At 40.0% G+C, this 26,527-nt stretch overlaps 1 protein-coding gene across 6 annotated transcripts in view; it reads right to left on the reverse strand.

Moving 5' to 3' along the window:
- Window positions 1–26,527, reverse strand: part of GRK4 (G protein-coupled receptor kinase 4) — a 134,024-nt gene that overhangs the window by 106,850 nt on the left and 647 nt on the right. The gene's annotated exons all lie outside the window — the stretch shown is intronic.

Genomic DNA, 26,527 nt, shown 5'->3' on the forward strand with positions numbered 1-26,527 from the left:
CTTAGTTAAATTCACCCTGAGGTATTTTATTCATTTTGTTGCGATTGTGAATGGTATTGTGTTCTTGAGTTCTTTTTCTGTTAGTTTGTTATCAGAATATAGAAAGGCTACTGATTTATGTAAATTGATTTCATACCTTGCAACTTTGCTGTAGTTGTTGATTACTTCTAAAAGTTTTCCAATGGATTCTTTAGGGTTTTCTATATGTAAGATCATGTCATCTGCAAACAGCGAGAGTTTTGCTTCTTCCCTCCCAATTTGGATTCCTTTTATTCCTTTTTCTTGCCTAATTGCTCTGGCCAACACCTCCAGTACTATGCTAAATAAGAGTGGTGATAGAGGGCATCCTTGTCTCGTTCCTGTTTTCAGGGGGATGGCGCTCAGTTGTTGCACATTGAGTATGATGTTGGCTGTGGGATTGTCATATATGGCCTTTATTATGTTGAGGTAGTCCCTTCTATCCCCATTTTGTTCAGAGTTTTTATCATACATGGCTGTTGGATCTTGTCAAGGGCTTTCTCTGCATCTATTGAGATGATCATGTGGTTTTTATTCCTCAGTTTGTTGATGTGGTGTATCATGTTGATTGATTTGCGGATGTTGAACCATCCCTCTGTCCCTGATATGAATCCCACTTGATCATGATGTATGATCCTTTTGATGAATTGCTGAATTCAGGTTGCCAAAATTTTGTTGAGGATTTTGGCATCTATGTTCATCAGCGGTATTGGCCTGTGGTTCTCCTTTTTCGTGCTGTCCTTGTAAGGCTTTGGTATCAGTGTGATGTTGGCCTCATAGAATGTGTTAGGAAGTGTTCCATCCTCCCTAATTTATTGGAATAGCTTGAAAAGGATGGGTATTAAATCCTCTCTGAAAGTTTGATAGAATTCCCCAGGAAAGCCATCTGGTCCTGGGGTTTTGTTCTTTGGGAGGCTTTTGATGGCTGTTTCAATGTCTTTCCTTGTGATTGGTCTGTTCAGATTGTCTGCTTCTTCTTGACAAAGCTTTGGGAGATTGTAGGAGTCCAAGAATTTATCCATTTCCTCTAGGTTATCCATTTTGCTGGCATATAGTTTTTCGTAGTATTCTCTTATAATCCTTTGTATTTCTGCCGAGTCTGTTGTTACTTCTCCTCTTTCATTTCTGATTTTGTTTATTTGAGCTTTCTCTCTTTTTTTCTTTGTAAGACTGGCTAGGGGTTTGTCAGTTTTATTTATCTTTTCAAAGAACCAGCTCCTTGTTTCATTGATCCTTTCTACTGCCCTTTTTGTTTCAAAAGCACTTATTTCTGCTCTGATTTTTATTATTTCTCTCCTTCTGCTGACTTTGGGCTTTGTTTGTTCTTCTTTTTCTAGTTGAGTTAGGTGTAGTTTAAGATTGCTTATTTGGGATTTTTCTTGTTTGTTAAGATGTGCCTGTATTGCGATGAATTTTCCTCTTAACACAGCTTTTGCTGTATCCCACATGAGTTGGTATGGCATCTTATCCTTTTCATTTGTCTCCACATATTTTTTGATTTCTTCTTTAAGATTTCTTCCATGATCCATTGCTTGTTCAATAGCATATTGTTTAGTCTCCACATCCTTGTGCCTTTCTCAGCTTTTTTCTTGTAATTAATTTCTAGCTTTATAGCAGAATGATCGGAGAAGATACTTGTTATTATTTCACTTTTTTTAAATTTTTAGAGGCTTGCTTTGTTTCCCAACATAGGGTCTATCCTGGAGAATGTTCCATGTGTGCTTGAGAAGAATGTGTATTCTGCTGTTTTTGGATGGAGTGTTCTATATATGTCTATTAAGTCCAAATGTTTTAGCTTTGCATTTAGCTCCACTGTTTCCTTGTTGGTTTTCTGTGTGGATGATCTGTCCATTGATGTGAGTGGGGTGTTGAGGTCCCCTACTATTATTGTGTTATTTTTGATATCTTCTTTTAGGTTTGTTAATAGTTGCTTTATGAACTTTGGTGCTCCTGTGTTGGGTGCATAGATATTTATAAGCGTTATTTCTTCTTGATGAAGTGTCCCTTTGATCATTATATATTGGCCCTCTATGTCTCTCTTTACCTGCCTTATCTTGAAGTCTGTTTTGTCTGATATAAGTATTGCGACTCCTGCTTTCTTTTGTTTGCTATTAGCTTGGAGTATTGTCTTCCACCCCTTCACTCTGAGCCTGTGTTTCTCCTTGGAGCTGAGGTGTGTTTCCTGGAGGCAACAAATTGTTGCATCTTGTTCTTTAATCCATTTTGCCACCCTGTGTCTTTTTATTGGAGAGTTCAGTCCATTTACATTGAGGGTGAGTGTTGATGCATGAGGGCTTAATGCTGTCATTCTGCCGTTGGGTTTCTGGTTTTCCTGTGTTTCCTTTGTTTCTCATCGTGTATGTTTTAGCCTACCCATTGACTTCTGCAATTTCTTACGCTAGGTTTCCTAGATTTTTCCTTATTTATGTTTTGTGTCTCTGTTCTGTTTTTTAGTTTAGTGGCTACCCTGAAGTTTGTATTCAGAATCTCGTGTATAACATAGTCCATTTTCTGGCGGTCTCTTACTTCCTTAGCCTAGACTGTTTCAGGCCATTTTCTCCTCCCTCCTAAATTATTATTTTCATCTCTTATTCCAACTTTTGTTGTGAATTTGTGGTTAGAGTGATAAGATTGTCTTTGCTTTGGTGATTTACTTCCCTTTATCCTAATGCTATAGTTGAATATTTGCTATCCTATTCAGATTCTCTCTATTTGTCTCCCTACTCTGTGTTTTGCGACCCCTTTTTTCTTTTTTCAGGTATGAGGGCCTTCTTGAGGATTTCTTGTAGTGGAGGTCTTGTGGCTATGAAGTCTCTTACCTTTTGTTTGTCTGGAAAAGATTTAATTTCTCCCTCATATCTTAAGGATATTTTTGCTGGATAGAGTATTCTTGGCTAAAGATTTTTATCCTTTAAAGTTTTGAATACGTCACTCCAATCTCTCCTACCTTGTAAGGTTTCTGTAGAGAAATCTGCTGAAAGTCTGATGGGGTTCCTTTGTAGGTTATTTTCTTCTCCCTTGCTGCCCTGAGTATTCTTTCTTTGTCATTCATTTTTGCCATTTTTACTACTATGTGCCTTGCAGTAGGTCTTTTTACATTGACAGATCTAGGAGATCTGAAAGCTTCCTCCACACACATTTCTGTCTCAATCCCTATATTTGGGAAGTTCTCTTCTATTATTTCATTGAGCACACTTTCTGCTCCATTTTCCTTTTCCACACTGTCAGGAAATGATTCTTAAGTTGCATTTTCTCATTGAGTCAGCTGTTTCTCAGAGATTTTCTTCAGTTGTTTAAATTCTTAGTTCTCTTTCTTCCTCTGTCTGGAGCCCTTCAGCCTGTCTATCTTCGATTATGCTAATTTGCTCCTCTATGGTGTCTACAATGCATTCAGGGAATCTGTATTTTGTTTTATCTGATCCATTGTATTTTTCATCTCTAGTATTTCTGATTGATTCTTCTTTATAGTTGCAACCTCTTTTGCGAAGTAACTCCAGAACTTGTTGACTTGTTTCTCCATATTTCCCTTTACCTCATTGAGTATTTTGATGATAGCTATTTTGAACTCATTTTCACTTAATTTACCTATTCCAAGTCCTCAGGACATACTTCTGTGTTTTTATTGTTTTCCTTGTGGACTGGAGCTTTTATAAATTGCTGGATGGTAGAGGAGCGGTTTTTGCACATGCCGCTATTATTCAGTTGCAGTTACAGCCTGTTGCCACTAGATGGGGATTGAGAGCCACGTGTTCTGAGCTCTCCGCCTTCAGCTGTGAAGGCAGCGCATAGTACGGGTTGGGGGAGGAGGGGCACTTTCTCTTGCATGCCAACCTGGATTCCCATCCACTCTCACTCTCTGGTTTCCTGAGGCCCTGGTTTGATGGGCTCCCCCCACACGAAAGCTTTCCCATGTTAGAGGGTTTCCGCTGCACTGGCGGTGAGAGTCCTGGACAATCGCAGGATGCACTGCCCTTCCCCCACTCATTCCCTCACCTGCGGGAGCCATCCCAGTCTCTAGTGGAGGGAGTGAAGTTCTGTCTTACCCTGTTCGGGCTCCTCTGAAGGCAGCTCCAGCCTCCACCCTCCGTCGTTTGGCTGCTGTGGGTCTCTGACGATTTCTGTTATTAGGATTTTTTTTTTTTTGGTTGGAAAGCAGTTGCTCTTTTTGGTTGTAATTTGGAAGGGAGAGAGTCCCAGGTGAGCTCGCACTGCCATGTTGCTGATGTCCTTGCCTTCATCTGTTTTAAAGGTACCTCTTATGGGTTGAATTTGTACCTCCTCCAAAAAGATGTGTTAGAATCCTAACCCCTAGTTAACTCCCTAATCCTCAGAATGTAATCTTATTTGGAGAGAGGGTCTTTATAGAGGTGATCAAGTTAAAATGAGGTCATTCAAGTGGGCCCTAATCCAACATGACTGGTGTCATTTTAAAAAGGGGACATTTGGACACAGATGTGCTACAGGGAGAACATCACAGAAGATGAAGATAAGAGATCGAGGTGATGCATCTACAAGTCAAGGAACTCCAGAGGCTGCCAGCAAACCACCAGGAGCTGGGAGAGAGGCTAGAACAGATTCTCCCTCACAGCCTCAAAAGGAACTAGCCCTCCCAATATCTTGATCTCAGACTTCTGGCCTCCAGAACTTGGAGAGAATAAGTTTCGGTTGTGTAAACCCCTACTCTGTGGTTCTTTGATACTTCAGCCCTCATGGACTAATACAGTACCATTTCTGCCCTTTCTCCTTCCTACTCTTCATTCAATGTTTCTTTCCCTTGCATTTTGGGCTACTTCTGCTTCTGATCCAGACATACCCAGAGCACCCATTTCCTCATCCTTATTCATTAATTCCTCAGACATTATTGAGTACCTACTATAGGCCACAAGAACATGCAAATGACCTCAGAGAGGCATATAAAGGGCTCAATGAGGTGCTGACAGTCCTATGGCAAATGAAGCAGGCCAAGCTGCGCAACAAGTACTGAAACAAGTTTAAGGAACTGTACAAATTATTCTTTCTTGAGGTCAAATGTATCAAAGCATAAACTGTAATGAGACTATTAATTTGCATTCTGCAAGTAATTTGCATAGCAATTAATCATATATTTATTGGAGATTGAATACTTTTACCAAGTTAGTCTTTATAGCCACAATATAAATCCTAATAAATGACTTTGCACATATATGTACAAAACACCTCATGTTTTTGCTGAAGAATAATTTAAAAAAGATCTAATTCAAGTGTTTTTCTATGTCTCAGAATAAAGCCAAAATTATGGTCACTGTCACCACTTTTCTTCAAGTGAACTATTACTTGATTTGGTCATTCTATAAAATGTGGCACAAGAATATTATTTTAGAGTACTGGTTGTACAGATAATTGTCATCCCACAAATTAGCATAATGTTACTAAGCCCCATACTTGGTTCACTGAGCAAGAAAAAAAATATATTAGAGCCATCATAATGTAGATAGACAAAGTAAAAAATACCTTACAAGAAAGTCAAACCAAACTGGTTGCTAATAACCTGGCTGGTTTATAACAGATCAAATGAGCAGTAATACAATGATGGTAACACAAGCCAGACATCATTATGTGAGAATGGGCTAACCCTTTGTTGGCAGAAGAATAATCTTGCTATTACACAAATTAATCCAAATGTCTAACAGGTAAGAAGAAATACAGTAAAAAGAAATACTTCATAATTCTTTCTAGAAAACTCAATCTGATATGCTGTTGAAAACTCTAAGAATAAGTAATATTTAAGTGCAAAAGGGTCCTGGACCCATGTCCAATGTGTGTGTGGAGGCCTCACCACACCAAAAAGCAGTCCTCAGATGCCAGCCAGGCATCTGACACTATCTACCTGGAGACAGAATGAAATCCCACAGGTAAAGGGCTCAGTCCCACAAGACCACCCTCCACTTCAGATGCCAATTGCAAGTCCAGGTTCTGCACTTCTGACTGACTGGCTATAAATCAGAGGTTCCCTCCTCTGGTTCGACTTATTTGCTAGAACAATTCACAGAACTCAAGAAGACCAGTTTACTCACTAGATTATCATTGTATTACAAAGGATATTAAAGGATACAAATCAACAGCCAGATGAAGAGATACACAGGGCAAGGTCCAGAGCAAAGTCGCTTCAGTGCTCCTGGAGCCTAGGTCCTGGCATATGGAAGCTCTCTGGTTCCCCATTGTGGAAGCTCTTGAAAAAGGGCCAACGAGTTGTTCTTTTGGGTTTTATGAGGCTTTCATTCTGTAGTAATGACTGACTAAGTCATTGGCCACTGGCAATTGATTCAACTTCAACACCTGCCTTCCCCCAAAATGGGACTGAAAGTTCCAATCCTTTGACCACACAGCTGGTTCTCTAGGGAAACAGCCCCCCACCCAGGGGTGGGGTCCATGAAGTCACCTCATTAACCTAAACAAGACACTTTTATCACTCTCTACATTTAGGAAATTCCAAGGGTTTGGGGAGCTATGAGCCAGGAACTGTGGATGAAGAACAAATATATCTGAGAAATATATATATTTCGGTCATCTGAATGACCAAATATATACATTTCTTATAAATCACAATATCACACTGAGTCTACTCTCTAAATTCACTCAAATGTTTTACTAAAAAAGTTACATTTAAAATACTGAGAAAGATGACATGAGTGGAGCCATATTAAAATAGAGCTGGAGCAGCAATTTCAGAGGAATTGCCTTGCATGTTTTGTTTTCTGTATCTTCCAAACTGTACCAAACTGCCAACATTCCAAGAAGTCAATAAGGATAAGAATATCCCATTTGTAAAAATTGACGAAATTGGGCTTTGATGATGACTTAATCACTGACCAATCAACGAAGTACAAGTCTAGCCTTTTGCCCCATGACTGAATTTCATGCCAGCTCTGAGGTACAGACCCAGCCTGGCCTCATCCAGCACCAATGAACTCTTCCCCAACACAGCTCACCTCACCTTCCTCCCTTTTCCCACAAAAACCCTGCCCCTCTCTCCTGCAATCTGGACTCTATTTGGGTTGCTACTTGAATCTGTGCTCCCCAAACTGCAATTCTTTGATCCCAAATAAATGCTTTGCCTCTTAGCGGTTTCTGCTTTTCATAGATTGAAAATATTAACTAATGGAACTATTACAATCATAATTTCTCTTCCTTTCTGTGTTTATGTTACTATGATATTTAAGTTTATTAATGGATAACAAAAAATGCAGAAAGTGAATGCTCTTCACACACAACCTCAACTACCTAACATTCCTATGAGGTAAGCAATCATTAAAAATAATTTTACAGGGGCTGGCCCTGTGGCCGAGTGGTTAAGTTCACGCGTTCCGCTGCAGGCGGCACAGTGTTTCGTTAGTTCGAATCCTGTGCGTGGACATGGCACTGCTCATCAAGCCATGCTGAGGCAGCGTCCCACATGCCACAACTAGAAGGACCCACAACGAAGAATATACAACTATGTACCGGGGGGCTTTGGGGAAAAAAAGGAATAAATAAAATCTTAAATAATAATAATAATAATAATAATTTTACAAACCAGAAAAATGAAGTCTCAAAGGATCTAGCATCCTTCAGGTGACAGACTGAACACCCTGGAAAACAGCAGATCTTGGAGACTGGCTAAGAGTTCTGGACAAACTTTTTGGCCTTCAAAGGTATCACAGTTCATCTCTAATCTTTTATAGCCAAGTTTAGCAAAGAAAAGAGTCCTTTGAACAAACTTAGTTTTGAAAATGTTTCTGCACTGAAGATAAAATATAGATGAAGCACAAGGGTACTTGCTTTAAATAATTTTGTTTCAAATCATTTCCACCTAGGTTCAAAAATGAAAATAAATTACCAATCCTGCAGTTTTCCCCAATCTTTCTTTCTTTTTTTTTTTTTTTTTTAGGAAGATTAGCCCTGAGCTAACATCTGCCAATCCTCCTCTTTTTGCTGAGGAAGACTGGCCCTGAGCTAACATCCCTGCCCATCTTCCTCACTGTATATGTGGGACGCCTACCACAGCATGGCTTGACAAGCAGCGCCATGTCCACACCTGGGATCTAAACCGGCAAACCCCAGGCCACCGAAGCAGAACATGTGAACGTAAGTGTTGCGCCACTGGGCTGGCCCCATCCCCAATCTTTCTTGCTCATGTTCAATTGGCATTATTATAGTTAGTAGTAAGCATAGTTTTGGAAAGCTTTACATAGGTATACATCTTCTCGGACAATAAGGGTATTTGAAAAAACACAATATGATTAGGGTAGAGGACCTGAAGCTAGGCTTGGGTTTAATCTAGACCCAATCTTTCACTTGCTGTGTGACCTAGAGCAAATGGTTAACTTCTCTGTGCCTCTGTTTTTTTAAATCTGCAAATAGAACTGGTAAAACTACCTTCTCAGGAGGATGTCAGGATTAAATGAATTATTATGCAAAAACATTTATGTGCTTTGTGCATTTTAAATACTCAAATATTAGCTATTATGATTATGTAAGAGTATCAAGTCAAGAGAAAGAATGAGAAAAAAATTAAAAAATAAAGGAAGAAAAAGTGAAAAGCAGAAGTAGCAAAATACATACCAAAAAAAATCACATTAAATGTAAACAGGGACTAAACCTTAAATAACAGAAGAATGAGATTATTAGACCAGATAAACTACCAAAATCCAGCTGTATGCTGTTTACAAGACACTTGAAATATTAGAAAACACACCAAAAAGCTGGGGGAAAGGCATAAATTAGCAAAAAGAAGTAGATATGATAGTAGACATGTCAGATGGAAATACAATTCAAGGCAAATGCATTGGTAGAGATAGAGATGTACCTTACATAATAATTTATAAAATAATAACCCCAAGAAGATACCTAAATCATTAACTTGCAAACACTTAACACTGCCTTGAAATAAATGAAAATCGACCAAATTAGGAGAAGCAAATTTGAAAATTCGACAGCCTTAGTGGGAGATGTTATCAAGCCTTTATCAGAAACTGATAGTTCAAGTAGACAGAAGTCACTAAGAATAGAGTCTATTTATATAACAAAACCAACAAGTTTGATCTAATAGATAACTGTACAAGATCTTACCCAGCAAATAGAAAACATATATTCTCCTTAAGAACAGATAAAACATTTACAAAAATTGACCAGGTACGAGGTCACAAAGTATATTTCAACAAATATCAAAATAGTGATATGAGACCACATCACCTAACTACACATAATTAAAGAACCAAAAATAAAAACGATTTTTTTTGTTGTTGAGGAAGATTTGCCCTGAGCTAACATCCATTGCCAATCTTCTTTCTGTATGTGAGCTGCTACCACAGCATGGCCACTGACAGACATGTGGTGTTGGTCCATGCCTGGGAACTGAACCTGGGCCACCAAAGTGAATTGCACCGAACTTAACCACCAGGCCACTGAGGCTGGCCCAGAAAGATCTCTCTTTTTTCTTTTGGTTGAAGATGATCAGCCCTCATCTGCACCAATCGTCCTCGACTTTGTACGTGGGATGCCTCTACAGCATGGCTGATGAGTGGAACAGGCCCACACCCGGGTCTAAACCTGCAAACCCGGGCCACCAAAGCAGAGGGCACAGAACTTCAACCATTAGGCCATGGGGCCAGCCCTCAAAAAGAACATTTTAAAAGGTGCCATATGTTTGGAATTTTTAAAAAATCACACACAAATAATCAAGGCTTAAAAAAGAAATCACAATGAAAATTACTAAATATAACTGAAATGAAAGAACTACATTAAAAAACTTGCAGGCTGCTACGAAAGCAATGCCTCAAGGTTAAATTGTAGTTTTAAATTTGTGTGTTATAAAACAAAAATGTTGGGGCTGGTCCCATGGTGTAGTGGTTAAGTTTGCACACTCCACTTTGGTAGCCCAGGGTTTCGCTGGTTCGGATCCTGGGCATGGACATGGCACTCCTCATCAGGCCATGCTGAGGCAGCAACCCACATAGCAATCAGAAGGACCTACAACTAGAATATACAACTATGTACTGGGGGGCTTTGGGGAGAAGAAGAAGAAGAAAAAGTTTGGCAACAGATGTTAGCTCAGGTGCCAATCTTTAAAAAAAAAAACAAGAGGAAAGTTTAAAAAGGAATGGGTTAAGCATTCAACTTGAGAAGCTAGAAGTCAATCAAAATAAAGAAAATGGGGCCAGCTGCATAGCGTAGTTGTTAACTTCTCTTGCTCCACTTCAGCAGCCTGGCGTCGGTGGCTTTGGATCTGGGGAGCAGACCTACACACCGCTCATCAAGCCATGCTGTGGTGGTGTCCCACATACAAAAAACAGAGGAAGAGTGGCACAGATGTCAGCTGAGTGACCATCTTCCTCAAGCAAAAAGAGGAAGATTGGCAATAGATCTTAGCTCAGGACCAATTTTCCTCACCAAAAAAGACAACAACAAAAAAAGAAAATGATAATATGAACAGAAATTAATAAAACAGAAGGCAAAAGAGTAGAGCATAAGAAACCAAAAGCTGGTTCATTGAAAAGATTAATAAATAGGAGCCAGCCCAATAGCACAGTGATTAAGTTCGCATGTACCACTTCAGCAGCCCAGGGTTCACAGTTCAGATTCCAGGTTCGAACCTACGCATTGCTTATCAAGCCATGCTGTGGCAGCCATCCCAAATATAAAGTAGAGGAAGATGGGCACTAGCTCAGGGCCAGTTTTCCTCAGCAGAAACAGCAGGAATGGCAGGAGACTTTAGCTGAGGGATAATCTTAACCCCCATCCCCCTCACCCCAAAAAAGATTAATAAATACAAAAATCTTTCACAAGTCTAGTAGAAGTAAAAGTCACCCAAAAATAATATTGCAAATGAAAAAGATCACAATTGTAATTGTAAAAATAATAAGAAAATGTTACAAATAACATTTATGCAAAATAAATTTGAAGCCCTAGATAAAAATAATTTTCTCAGAAAATATAAATTACCAAACTTGACTCAAAAAGAAACAGGAATCTTGAATATCATGTTAAGTATTAAAGAAACTAAATTGATAGTAAAAAGAACCATCCCCATCCCTGCTTCCAATAGGGGTGGAAAAGACACCAAGCCTAGGCAGCTCCACTGGCAAGGTTAACTAAATCTTTAAGGAACAGAGAGCACTATCTTATAAAAAAGTTTCCTTAAAAAAAAATACTGTTAACAGATATAATTTTCACAATAGTATGTGCTAATCTTAAAGCTATAGCTTGGGGGCCGGCTCCATAGCCGAGTGGTTAAGTTCGCGCGCTCCACTGTGGCAGCCCAGGGTTCAGATCCTGGGCGCGGACATGGCACCGCTCATCAGGCCATGTTGAGGCGGCGTCCCATATCCCACAACTAGAAAGACCTACAACTAAGATATACAACTGTGTATGGGGGCGGTTTGGGGAAATAAAGCAGAAAAAAAAAAAAAGATTGGCAACAGTTGTTAGCCCAGGTGCCAATCTTTAAAAAAAAAAAAAAAAAGCTATAGCTTGATGAATTTTTGCAAATAATTACCCGCTGGGTCAATAAATAAAACATTCTCACCATCTCAAAAAGTTCCCTCCTGCTTCTTTTGCATCAATCCCTCTCTCCCTCTTTGAGGGAATTACCATTCCAATCAGTATTACCATGGATTAATTTTACTTCATTCTAACGAAATCACTGAGGATTATACTCTCTTCTGACATTTTCCCCCTGACATAATGCTTCTGAGATTTGTCCATGTTGTTGCATGGGTCAGCTGTTCATTCTTTTATATTATTATTACTGCATAGGAATACTTGTATAACTATTTCTTTATCCATTCTCTTACTGATGAACATTTGGGTTGTTTCCAGTTTGAGACTACTATGACTAAAGCTGCTATAAACATTCTTCCCCCCCCCCCCCCCCGCCAAAGCCCCAGTATATGGTTATGTATCCTAGTTGTAATGTGTTCTAGTTCTTCTACATGAGCCACCACCACAGCATGGCTACTGACAGATGGGTGGTGTGGTTCTGTGACCAGGAAGTGAACCCGGGCTTTAACCACTAGGCCATCAGGGCTGGCTCTGCTATAAACATCCTTATACTAGACTTTCCGTGTACATGTGCACTCATTTCACCTGGGCACATCCTGAAGGGGAATTGCTGGGTCATAGGGTAGGCACGTGTTTACCTTTATTATAAATTATCAGTTTTTGAAATGGTTCTCCCATTTTACACTCCAACAAGCAATGTGTGAGAGTTCTAGTTACAGCTACTGCACATCTTTGCTAACACTTGATACTGTCAAGGAACAAGGCAGCCTCCAGAAGCTGGAAAAGATAAGAAATTGGATTCTCCCCTAGAACCTCCAGAAATGAACACAGCCCTGTGGACAGCTTGATTTTAGCCCAGTGAGGCCCATTTCAGACTTCTGATGTACAAAACTGCAAGATAATAAATTCGTGTCATTTTACGCCACTTAGCTTGCAGTTATTTGTTACAGCAGCAATAGGAATTCCTACAGAGAATGGGAGATTCGTGCAATGTATATTTAATATCCGGATTATATAAAGAACTGCTACAAATGAATAAGATACTCCCTCCCCACGGGACAAGATATGAACGAGCAGTTCAAGAAGAGGAAAGTTGAATCACCAGTCAACATGAAAAGATGTTCAATCTCGCTGATATTTAGGAAAATGCAAATTAAAAGTGTTGTAGACTGATCTGTGGCTTGATGAGCAGTGCATAGGTCTATGACCAGGATGTGAACCCACAAACCCCGGACTGCTGAAGTGGAGCACACAAACTTTTGTATCCCACCCCCCACCGCCCACCCATCACATGTCAAAGCTCTAACTCTCAAAGTATCCATATTTGGAAATAGGGCTTTTAGGGAAGTAATTATGGTTAAATGCAGTCAGTTGGTTAGGGCCCTACTCCAATAGGTGTCCTTAGGGGAGGAAGAGTCACCAGAAGATCTCTCATCTCTCTCTCAGCATGAATGAAGAGGAAAGATGACACAGTGAGAAGGCAGCAAATCTGCAAGCCAGAACGAGGGCCCTCCCCACAAGCTAACCCTGCTGGCACCTTCATCTTGGACTCCTAGCATCCAGAATTGTGAGAAAATAAATATCTGCTGCTTAAGCCCCCCAGTCTATGGTATTTTGTTATGGCGGCCCCAGCAGACTAATACACACAGTACACTAATATTTAAAGCTCTTCAGGAGCAAAAGATTTAGAGTCTGATGATTCCAAGTGCTAGCAAAAGTGAAAAGGAAGGAAGAGAAGGAGAGAAGGAGGGAAAGGTGGAGGAGGGGAGCTGCATGTATCAACATGACTAATTCTCAAGAAAAAATTCCAGGGGAGAAAACAAGGTAAGTTGTAGAACCACACACACATAGAGCAATACCATTGATCTAAATTTTAAATCACGTAAAACAATACTCCACATTGCTACATACAAACCTCAACTGCTGAAGTATAAAGAGATATTGGTTATCTCTAGGGAACGAGGGCAGAGAATGGGATCTTGGAAAGATACACAAGGTGTTTAAACTCTATCTATAATGTTTCTTTCTTTTAAAAATTATTTTGTTGAGGTTATAACGGTTTACAATGTTGTGAAATTTCAGGTGTACATTATTATTTAACAGTTCCTGTATAGACTGCATTGTGCTCACCACCAATAGTCTAATTTTTATCTGTCCCTATATATATGTAGGGACATATTTACCCCTTTCACCCACCCCTCAAACCCCTTCCCCTGTGGTCCATGTGTTCATTTATCTTCCACATGAGTGAAATCATGCAGTGTTTGTCTTTATGTTTGGCTTATTTTGCTTAACATGATACTCTCAAGGGCCATCCATATTGTTGCAAATGGGGCGATTTGTCTTTTTTTTATCGCTGAGTAGTATTCCATTCTATGTATGTACCACTTCTTCCTTATCCATCCATCAGGTGAGGGGCACTTGGGTTGCTTCCACATCTTGGCTGTTGTGAATGAACATAGGGGTGTGCAAGTCTCTTTGAATTGTCGATTTCAAGTTCTTTGGGTAAATACCCAGTAGTGGGATAACTGGGTCACATGGCATTTCTATTTTTAATTTTTTGAGAAATTTCCATACTGTTTTCTATAGTGGCTGCACTAGTTTGCATTCCCACCAACAGTGTGTGAGGGTTCCTCTTTTCTCCACATCCTCTCTAACACCTATTATTTTTTGTCTTGGTAATTATAGCCATTCTAACAGGTATAAGGTGATATCTCATTGTAGTTTTCATTTGCATTTCCCTGATGATTAGTGACATTGAACACCTTTTCACATGTCTGTTGGCCATCTGTATATCTTCCTTGGAAAAATGTCTATTCACATTCTCTGCCCATTTTTTGATGATTGTTTTTTGTTGTTGTTGAGTTGTATGAGTTCTTCATATATTTTGGAGATTAACCTTTTGTCAGATATATGATTTGGAAATATTTCTTTCCAGTTGGTGGCTTGTCTTCGTTTTGTTCATGTTTTCCTTTGTCTTGCAGAAGCTCTTTAGTCTGATGTACTCTCATTTGTTTACTTTTTCTTTTGTTTCCCATGCCTGAGTAGACATGGCATTCAACAAGATGCTGCTAAGATCGATGTCAAAGACTATACTGCCTATATTTTTTTCTAGGAGTCTTATGGTTTCAGGTCTTACATTTGAGTCTTGAATCCATTTTGAGTTTATTTTTGTGTGTGGTGTAAGATAATGGTCTACCTTCATTCTTTCGCATGTGGCTGTCCAGTTTTCCCAACACCATTTACTGAAGAGACTTTCCTTTCTTCATTGTATGTTTTTGGCTCCTTTGTAGAAGATTAGCTGTCCACAGATGTGTGGCTTTATTTCTGGGCTTTCAACTCTGTTCCACTGATCTGTGTGTCTGTTTTTGTGCCAGTACCACACTATTTTGATTACAATAGCTTTGTAGTATATCTTGAAGTCAGGGATTGTGATGCCTCCAGTCTCGTTCTTTTTTCTCAGGATTGCTTTTGCTATTTGGGGTCTTTTGTTGTTCCATATAAATTATAGGATTTTTTGTTCTATTTCTGTGAAGAATGTCACTGGGATTCTGATTGGGATTCAACTGAATCTGCAGCTTGCTTTAGGTAACAGGGACATTTTAACTATGTTTATTCTTCCAGTTCATGTGCATGGAATACCTTTCCATTTCTTTAGGTCATTTTCTATTTCTTTCAATAATGTCTTAGTTTTCAGTGTATAAGTCTTTCAATTCCCTGGTTAAATTTATTCCTAGATATTTTATTCTTTTTGTTGCAATTGTAAATGGGATTGTATTCTTGACTTCTCCTTCTGCTGGTTCACTATTGGAGTACAGAAACGCAACTGATTTTTGTAAGTTGATTTTGTATCCTGCAACTTTACTGTGCTGTTGAATATTTCTAATAGGTTTATGATGGATTCTTTATAAATAATTGTCATCTGCAAACAGTGAGAGTTTCAGTTTTTCCTTTCCAATTTGGACAATTTTTATTTCTTTTTCTCTCCTAATTGCTCTGGCCAAAACCTCCAGTACTATGTTGAATAAGAGTGGAGAGAATGAGAACCCTTGTCTTGTTCCTGTTCTCAGAGCGATGGCTTTCAGTTTTTCACCATTGAGTATGATGTTGGCTGTATGTTTGTCATACATGGCTTTTATTATGTTGAGGTACTTTCCTTCTATACCCATTTTATTGAGGATTTTATAACAAATGGATGTTGGATCTTGTCAAATGCTCTCTCTAGATGTATTGAGATGATGATGTGATTTTTATTCCTCATTTTGTTAACATGGCACATCACGTTGATTGATTTGTGGATGTTGAACCATCCCTGAGTCCCTTGTATAAATCCCACTTGCTCATGGTGTATGATCCTTTTAATGTATTGCTGTATTTGGTTTACCAATATTTTGTTGAGGATTTTTGCATGTATGTTTATCAGCAATATTGACCTGTAATGTTCCTTCTTTTCTGTTGTCCTTGTCTGGCTTTGGGGTCAGGGTGATGTTGGGCTCAGAGAATGAGTTAGGAAGCATTCTGTCGTCTTCAGTTTTTTTGAATAGTTTGAGAAGGATAGGTATTAAATCTTCTTTTAATGTTTGGTATTATTCTCCAGAGAAGCCATCTGGTCCTAGACTTTTGTTTTTTGTGAGGTTTTTGATTACTGTTTCAACCTCTTTACTTGTAATTGGTCTCTTCAGATTCTCTATTTCTTCTTCATTCAGTTTTGGGAGGTTGTATGAGTCCAAGAATATATCCATTTCTTCTAGATTGTCCAATTTGTTGGCATATATATTTTCATAGTATCTCTTATAATCCTTTGTATTTTTGTGGCATACATTGTAATTTCTCCTCTTTCATTTCTACTTTTATTGAGCTTTCTCTCTTCTTAGTGAGTCTGGCTAAGGGTTTGCCAATTTTGTTTTTATTCTCAAAGAACCATGTCTTAGTTTCACTGATCCTTTCTACTGTTTTTTTGGTCTCTATTTCATTTATTTCTGCTCTCATTTTTATTATTTCCTGGCCTCTGCTGACTTTGGGCTTTGTTTATTCTTCTTTTTCTAGTTCTGTTAGGTGTAGTTTAAGATTACTTGAGACTTTTCTTGTTTGTTGAGGTGGGCCTGTACTGCTATGAATTTCCCTGTTAGAATTGCTTTTGCTGCATCTCAGAAGAGTTAGCATGATGCATTTTCATTTTCATTTGTATCCAGATATTTTTTATTTCTCCATTGATTTCTTCATTGATCCAATGGTTGTTCAATAACATGTTGTTTAGTCTCCACATATTTATGACTTTCACACCTTTTTTTCTTGTAGTTGATTTTTAGTTTCATAGCATTATGCTTGGAAAAGATGCTTGATATGATTTCAATCTTCTTCAATTTATTGAGGCTTGCCTTGTTCCCCAACACATGGTCTATACTAGAAAATGTTCCATCTGCACTTCAGAAGAATGTGTATTCTGCCGTTTTGGGATGGAGTGTTCTATATACATCTATTAAGTCCATCTGGTCTAGTTTTTCAACTAATTCCACTATTTTCTTGTTGACTTTCTGTCTGGATGATCTATCCATTGATGTAAGTGGGGTGTTGAGGTCCTCTACTATTATTGTGCCACTGTTAACTTTTCCTTTTAGGTCTGGTAAGAGTGGCTTTATATACTTTGGTGCTTCTGTGTTAGGTGCATATAGATTCATAAGTGTTATGTCCTCCTGGCAGAATGTCCCTTTTATCATTATATACTGCCCCTCTTTGTCTCTCTTTGCCTTTTTTATCTTGAAGTCTGCTTTGTCTGATAGAAGTTTAGCAACACTTGCTTTCTTTTGCTTGCTATTTGCTTGGAATATCATCTTCCAACCCTGCACTCTGAGCATGTGTTTGTTTTTAGAGCTGATATGCATTTCCTGGAGGGACCATATTGTTGGGTCTTGTTTTTTAATCCATCCAGCCACCCTGTGTCTTTTTATTGGAGAATTCAATCCATTTACATTTAGAGTCATTATTGATATATGAGGGCTTATCACTGCCATTTTACCTCTTCTTTTCCAGTTGTTCTATGTTTCCCTAGTTTCTCATGTATTTCCAACTGCCTCTTTAGTTTGGTTATTTTCTATGATGGTTTTCTCTTTATTTCTCATTTGTGTCTCTGTTCGGATTTTCTGTTTAGTGGTTACCATGAGGTTTGTATAAAACATCTCACGGATGAGACAGTTCATTTTCTGATAGCCTCTTACCTCCATTAGCCTAAGCAAGTTCCATCCCTTTCCTCTTCCCTAAGTTATTGTTGTCACAAATTATTCTCTTTTGTGTTGTGAGTTTGTGATTTAAATGAAGTATTTATAGTTATTTTTGATGCTTTCCTTCCCTTTATCTTTTATGTTATAGTTAAGTGTTTGCTGACCTATTCTGATAGCTGCAATTTTCTGTTTTTTGCCTGCCTATTTATCTCTTTGCTCAGGGCTTTGTAAACCTTCTTCTTTTTGTTTTAGGTATGAGGACATTCTTGATCATTTCTTGTAGGGGGGGATCTTGTGCCAATGAACTCCCTTAGCTTTAGTTTATTTGGCAAAGTTTTATTTCTCCATGGTATCTGAAAGATTGTTTTTCTGGATAGAGTATTCTTGGCTGAAAGTTTTAGTCCTTCAGTACTTTGAATATATCATTCCACTCTCTCTTATCCTGTAAAGTTTCTGTTGTGAAAGCCACTGAAAGCCTGACAGGGGTTACTTTGTAGATTATTCTCTCATGCCTTGCTGCCTTTAATATTTCTTGTCATTGACTTCTACCAGTTTTACTATTATTATAGCCTTGGAGAAGGTCTTTTTATATTGACATAAGTAGGAGTTCTATTGGCTTCAAATACTTGTAAGTCCAGTTCCTTCCCCAAATTTTGGAAGTTCTCAGCTATTATTTCTTTGAACAAGCTCTCTGCTCCTTTCTCCCTTTCTTCTTTCTCTAGAATACCTATAATCCTTATGTTGTATTTCCTACTTGAGTTGAATATTTCTCAAAGAATTTCTTCATTTTATTTCAGTCTTATTTCTCTCTCCTCCACCTGAAGCGTTTCTATATTTATGTCCTCTAAATTACATAACATAACATAATCCATAACATCAGCTCTATTTTTTAAAAGTTCCTAGACTGGTTTTGTGTGTGTGTGTGTGTAAGACTAGCCATGAGCTAACATCTGTGGCCAATCTTCCTGTTTTGCTTGAGGAAGATAGTTGCTAACATCCATGCCAATCTTATTCTATTTTGTATGTGGGATGCCACCACAGCATGGCTCTATGAGCAGTGTGTGAGTCCCTGCCTGGGATCTGAACCCACGAACCCTGGGCCGCCACAGCGGAGCATGTGAACTTAACGACTACGCCACTGGGCCAGACATTTTAGGCTGTTTTTTATCTCATTGTGTTCTTCATCTCCAGCATTTGTTTGGGGTTTTTTTCTTTAGAGTTTCAATCTCTTTTTTGAAGAATTCCTTCTGCTCATTAATTTTTTCCTGAATTCACTGAACTGTCTTTCTGAGTTTTCTTGTAACTCATTGAGTGTCTCTATGATAATTATTTTGAATTGTCTGTCACTTAGATCATAAATTTCTACAACTTCAGGACAGGTTTCTGGGAGACTTGTCATTTTCCTTCTGATCTGGAGTGTTAACATATTTCTTCATGGTGTTTGATGAAGTGGACCTTTGCCAACACATAGTGATAGTATCTGGTCACAGATTCCACCCGCCTCCACTTGTGGGGGAAGTGGGGGTAGGAGCTGTGTTTTCTGAACCTGCCGTGTCCAGTGGATGTTCTGCCTGTCCGCTGGAATTTGTGCCAATAGGGCTCATCTGCATCTGCCCACTGATCACCACTGCCTGGCAGGTCACACACATAGGCACAGACACTCTGTTGCATATCTGCTGCCCTGGCTGACTGGCCAAGCTACTGCACCAGGCGGGAGGGGAGGGGTCTTTCTTTTGCATGTGCGAGCCTGCTCTGCACTCACTGGGGGCCCTCCTGGGTGGCTGGGCTTGGTGGAGGCACCCATGTGGTGGTTGAGCTGCCTCAGCGTGGAGCATTCCTGTGAGCTGCGATGCAACTCTGAAAGTAAAAGCCTTCACAGGGAGGCCTGCCTGTTCCCCCACCTCCTCTTAGGGTCATGCTCCAGCCACTGCATGAAAACCAGTGATCTAGATCACTGCCGCTGCAGATGGGGAGGAGATCTGCTCACCTCCTTCCACTGCTTCCCAGGGATCCAGTACCCCCACCTTCAGAAATATGGCTGTGTGGATCTCTCTGACGTCCTATTGTGCTGCATGGGTATCCTCTGTTGGTTAATGAATGTCCTTTTGGTTGTATCTTAGGAGGGAGGGACTAAGGGAACAGCTCACTCCACCATGATGCTGATATCACTCCTGTAATGTTTATTTCTTAAAAGAAAAGAAAGGAAATACGGCAAAATGTTAAGATTTGTTGGGCAGTGGACACTGGGGTGTTTGTTATATTATTTTCTACAATTTGATGCTTTTCATAATTATAGAAACTACATTCACATTAAATTATAAATGTTTATCAATGTTTCAAGCATCAAAAAACATTTTTTCTTTTTTATCATAAAACATTTTGGCTCAAATTATCATCATCGGAAGAAAACAAGAATGAAAGACCTAAGCTTAATTTTTTAAGTTATAAAGATAACCAATACAAGAATTTACAAGAGTGATATAACTACATGGATAAGGGGAAAGAAAATGGAGCAGTTGGTTTAAGCAAGCTATCTCTTCATCTAACAGCATAATGGTAATAGAAGCCTAAATTGATAAACACTATTCTTTAGAAATGCAGCAGTAATCACCAGAATAACTAAAACAGAAACCGTGAAAAGAATCAATGTGGCCATACCTGGGGAGTGTCTTAGTCTGTTCGGGCTGCTATAGCAAAATACCATAGACTGAGCAGCTTATAAACAACAGACATTCATTTCTCATAGTTTTGGACGCTGGAAGTCCACGATCAAGATGTGGGCAGATTCGGTGTCTGGTGAGGACCCGCTTCCTTGTTCACAGATGGCCATCTTCTTACTATGTCCTCATATGGTGGAAGGGGCAAGAGAGCTCTCTGGGGTCTCTTTTATAAGGGCACTAATCCCATTCATGAGGGCTCCACCTTCATGACCTAATCACTTCCAAATACCATCACACTGGGGATTAGATTTCAACACAGCAATTTTGTGGAGACACAAACATTCAGTCTATAGTAGGAGGAGTAGAATGGGGAGGGCTAGAGCTTCTAGTCATAAGTACTTCTATTCTCTGATTTTTAAAATTATGAATTATTTAGAAATGTTCTTTTAAAGAAGTAGAAGAGAAGCAGTTTGCAAATGATTCTGTCCTCAGTTCTATGGAGGGGCAATGAGGAGGCTGTCCTTCAAGAATGTGCTGTTTAACCCAATCGAGAACATGAAAGAAAGACCGCCAGCATGGGAGGCAAATCTGTTAAAAATAGGGAGCAGAGAGGGGCTCCAGATCCCATTCTTCTAGATTCAGAGCGATGTCAGTAAGGCCCTACACCTATCCCCAAAATGTTACCGTCATTTTCAGTTCTTGTACTGGCTTCCTCTTTAAGTTAGAACAACACTGTCGGCTCTTTAGTTCTTGTTCTTTGAACACAGATGATGTCTCTGGATTCCTCCCTTGTCAGAGGAGAATACTGTGCCTCCACCTTCCCTGCCACATCCCAACTTCTTTCATCTGTGCTTTCACACTGTCCAACCAGCCAAAGACCCACATTACCACATCTAGAAAGCTAATTTCATGCCAGAAGCTAAAGATAAAATATCAACCCATTTCCATTAAAAGCAGGATACAGAAAGTCTTTCAACAAGCATTTCATAGCTGGTTAGAGCATGGTCTTTGGGGCCAGACAGACCTGAGTTTGAACCTGAACACTCCCACTTACTAGCAGCGTGGCCTTGAGCAAGTCACTACCCTTATCTTAACCTTGTCTGTCAGAGGTGATAATAAAACCTGCCCCAAGAGGTCAGGAAAGGACACCACCAGTTCAGTGGATGGGTCACCCACACATATCCAGTGCACATGAATGTGCTAGCATTGTTTTTCAAAACAACACTCACAAAAAAAGATCTAGGTTTACAACGCAAATGTTCAAGCACAATGTCTCTGCCAGGAAGTGACATAAATCAGCACTAGAGTAAGGGGGCAGCAAAGGTGACAATGCCACCTGTTCTTGGAACTAGGAACTTGCTTTCAATTTGGCAAAAACAAATGGTTTACACCCAGAAAGGAAAACACATATCCCTGGCCTTTTGCTAACATCATAACTAGTTCTGATTGACCCTGTTGTCTTTGCTAGTGATAAATATATAAATATTGAGAGAGGAACTATAGGTTGCATTATAGGTATAATTAAACATTTTAATACTGATTTAATAAAAACAATAAAAATATTAGATTTAAAATGAAATAAAAAGCACTTACCATTTATAAGTACGGAGCCAAGTGACATTCCAAAGTTAAATAAAATCTCAGTTTTTGCTCTCTATTTCCAGACCACTAGTCTAAAAAGAGAGCTGATTTCAAAACTTTAATTTCTGATTATCACCATATTGAAAAAATTCCTGAGATGTGCTCTTCTGTCTTTCAGCCATCAGTTGGCATTTGTAGAGCATATACTGGGTGCTAGCATGATGCAGGATGCTGGTGACACAGAAGGGGAGACCAGAGCTTCCCCCGAGTGTGCCCAGAGCAGCAACAGCTTATCCTGGGCACCACAGTAGCACAAGGGATGGGGGAGCAGAGGTTCTTCGGAAAAGACACTTGAGCTGGAACATGAAGGAAGAACAAGACTTTGCCAGGCAGGAAGGGAAAAGCCTGGAGGCATGAAGTGGTGTGCCACACTCAGCTCCAGGTGGACAAGGAGAGAGCATAAGTCAGTGGGGTCTGGCAGGACCCTTGGCCCTGATGCACTAAGAGGTCTATACTTGACCTGGAAAGGAGGTCCAGGGCCAAATTTAAAACAAGAGATTAAAGAGAACAAATCTGTGTTTTACAAAGAGTGTTCTAGCAGCATTGGGGATGATAAAGGGGAAGAAAGTCCAGAAGTAAAGAGACCAGCCAGGGAACTCCTGCCCTCAGTCAACTTAAGAGATGCAGAGGACGATCTGAAGGGTGAAGACAGAGACAAAGAAATGGACACCAGAAAAAACAAAGCTCAAAGTAAAATGAGATTCAAGGACCTTCCGCACATGGGGATTCAGGAAGAAGAAAGCTATGCTTTTGCGAAATCTAAGAATGAGAACAGACTAGAGACAAAGAACCAGGTTCAAGGTCAATTAAATGATCACAACTGCAATGTTAAAGTGCCAGCTCTTCATCACAACCCTGGACATGACAACAAAATCTACAACCACAACTCCTACTGTTATTTACTGAGCACTTTCTAAGCGCCAAGCACTGGGCCATGTCATCCCTGAAGTAGAATCATCACCAGGCAGTTTTTACAGATTAGGAGAAGGGGACAAAGAATCAGCTGGGATAATGCCCACACAGAATGTAGCACACTGCCTGGACAGGGCAAACCCTCACTAATGTTAGCTACTCTCATCAACCGCTAGGCACTACAGCCAAAGTTGGAATACACTTTAGTCCTCCATATCCACCCAACCCTTTTGTTTTTGAAATATATTTCACCTTCTCTTTCTTGTTTTTAACAAAATAACAAATTGCCCCCTTAATCTCCAATTGTTTACTAAATGCCAATTATATGGCTAGCACTGAAAGAAACAAAAATAAAGATAACAGCTATGCCCTGCACTTACACAGATTACAATTTAGCCTAAGAAAGAATCATGGACTATGCTGTATTATGAACCCCAAGTTCCAAATTCCCAGAGTACAGAGAGCGCCTCTGAGCTAGAAGAAAGCTACGAAAAAGAAGGTAAACCGGACCCTGAAGGACAGAAAGAACTGAACGAGAAAAAAAGCAAGAAGGGCCCACTGCACAGAAAGTTGGAATAGTAAACATACAAGCATGGGTCCACAGCAACACAAAAGCTGTTCATTTATACTACAAAAAGGCATTACACAGCTCTTGAGTGTGGTAACAAATTAAGTGCAATGAAGGAAACAAAAATGTTGGCTACTATACCTCTGGAATCAAAGGGTTTATAAGCTACTTCTAGAAACTCCTTGTAACCAAAAGTCCTGGGGAGGAAGCCTCAGCAAGAGAGAGCACTGATGATAACAGGAATACTAACTATGCTTGAGGTGCTAAACAAACTGGCAGGTAACACGATAGCCTGAAATCAGAATGGAATTGCTATATAAGATCAAGTCCACATGAAATCATACATATGATTTACATAGACACATACATGTACATACCATACATTCCTCCCTCTGCATTTATGCTGCCAACTTCTCCAAGAGATAAAATGGGGTTAAAATCTCAGAAGTACGATGTGAAACAACTTAAGCTTATTATTTAAAGTGATTAAAAGTCACAAATTGCTTAACAAATGTATTACACAGGAAAAAAAATTCTAAATTTAAAAAAAAGCAGTGGTTTTTGTTTTATTTTATTAACATGATCATTTCATGCTTCCTTAAAGCATGCCTAGCATAGTGACACACAAACTTTTTCAATGCAGCATCATCTGCCAACACTCCTGAAAGGGAGGAAACAATCTTCTGTTTGAGACCCAAAAGAGAGAGACTGATTTTATTTGAAAAAAATCTGGAAAATGATTGGACTCATTAATATTAAACCAACATTGCAACTGCCAGGGCAAACATATAACTATTGTGATATGACCACTCATTACAAAATTTAATTTTCCAAAACATGAGCCAGAGAGATTAAATGAGGAGCTGGCCATGAGCAGACATGTGTCCAAGAAAACATTTCTTGGGAAGTACTCTATAAGCTTCTAAAGCAAATAAACAAATACAGTTTTCAACTTGGGAAAATGACTCTAAATTTTAACTAACCCTCAGCATATATGCTTTCTGATATTTCCTATTCAACTTCTCTAAGCATTAACCAGACTGATACAACGACGCTTTCTGAACACAGGAGTAAACACTCTCTGCTGACTCGGGCAGACCTCATGAGTCACACCACCAGGAATTAATACCTTTGGCAACAAAATTTAAAACTCTTTTTTGAAACTATCACTGTGGTCCTAAGCTTTATGGCAGATAACACAGAGTTTATGTTATTTAGCACTTACAGAGCACTTATGTTTACCTCGTCTCTACGGCATTATAAGGAAGTCTGCTTGATGCACCTTTCCCTTTTTGTACATTATACCTAGATATGAAGGTAGAGTAGAAAGAGCACAGGTTTAGCCTTGGTCAGACCTGATTTCCATGGAGGACGATTCACTTCTGTCACCTGTCTGGAGCTCAGAGTGAGGGACACTAGGCACCAACAAATGCTCCACTGAAACAGATGTGAGTACTGCTCTCAGGACTCCCCACCGCCTTCACGGAAAATAAGACCTGGTTTTCTTCCCACCCAACCTCAGTTCTTCCATTCCAAATAACTTGAGTAGTGCACAAAAAATATTGAAAAGATGAGACCTTTATTTTTAACCTTTAATATAAGAAACACTTTACAACACAAAAGTTCACTACTTCTTAATTTCAGATCCTTCCACTTAAACCCTAACTTTGGTATCTAATTCTCTGTACCACTCACCGTTACTTCAAGAATTGCTGTACAGTGTTTCTGACTCAGGGTCTGCAAGGTGTTGAGAAACCAGTAGCTCTAATCAAGATGTTTCCTCTTGAAAAGCACTTAGGACACAAATGGGAAGGGAGAAAGCTTAAAAAGGAAACAAAAGCCAAGGTCTGAAATAATGGGGTTCCAGATTAATTTCTCTAACAGAACGTTATTCACTATTTCAATCACAAGATGAGTTTATTGATGCTTCTCAACAGCATCCCACGTCACCCAGGAGCACCACTTTGTCAACATCTGCGCCCAGGACGGAACCCTGAAGCCCCGGTGGATCGGGCAGAAAATACTCCTTCCAGATGGCCTTTAAATTTGCAGCGCCGGCCAGTGTGGTACCTACAGCCGGAATTTACCCTGTTCCCAGCACAAAAACGAAGCAGCTGCTCCATCACCGACTCCGTGGAGCGAAGGGGCTGAAGAACTCCAGATGGCGGCTCTGTCGCCAGCTCTCTGATCTCTTGGGAGGCAAGAGAGAGGGGTACACAGCCCAAGACAGAGGACTTTACTCCAGGCATTTCCAAGCAGAAGTGCTGGGCCAACTGCTGCTTTTACACTGATATAAGGGTGAATTTTTACTAATTTATTTAATCTGTCACTGGGTCATGCTAAAATCCACCCTACACTCCATAAAGCTTCAGATCAAACCTCAAAACCAAGAAGCTATGTTAAAATAGTCTAAAAACACTAATGGAAGGTTTTCGCCCAGGGTAGTTTACAGGATTCTCTTCTTCGTCTTCCAAAGACCACAAAAGCACGGTTCTTCTTTGCTGGCTTCTCTCGGTGGTCTGGCTTCCTCCCTCTCTGGACAGGACACGGCTCGCCTGGTGCTGAAGCATCACTGCGACTCGAGGTTGCGCGGACGGAGCAGGACTAGGAACCAGGCTCAGACTAACGAGCAGAGTGCAGGCTACCTTCACTTGGGTCTGGAGGTGCTGAAGGGGTGCAGGGAGGGGACGGGGCAGCCTACACCTTCGGGCAGCCTAAACGGACCACTCGCTGACCGACCACTCCCAAGAGTGAGGCAGCGCGGACCCTGGGTAGGGCTTCCGCTGGGGATCGGGGTTCCACGGCAGAGTCAAGGTTCCGCAGGAGATGTGGGTTGCCGGGTCGGGGTTCTGCCGGGGATCGGGGTAGTGGTGAGGGTCGCGGTTCCTCCGAAGTTCTGGGTCTTGCAGGGGTAAGGGTTCCGCGGCCGGCTCGGGGTTCCGCGGGGGGCCTGGGTTTCGCAGCGGCAGGGTGGGGCGGCGCCGTGCACTCAC

Source organism: Equus przewalskii, chromosome 3, assembly GCF_037783145.1.
Source record: "Equus przewalskii isolate Varuska chromosome 3, EquPr2, whole genome shotgun sequence".
Lineage (NCBI taxonomy): Eukaryota > Metazoa > Chordata > Mammalia > Perissodactyla > Equidae > Equus > Equus przewalskii.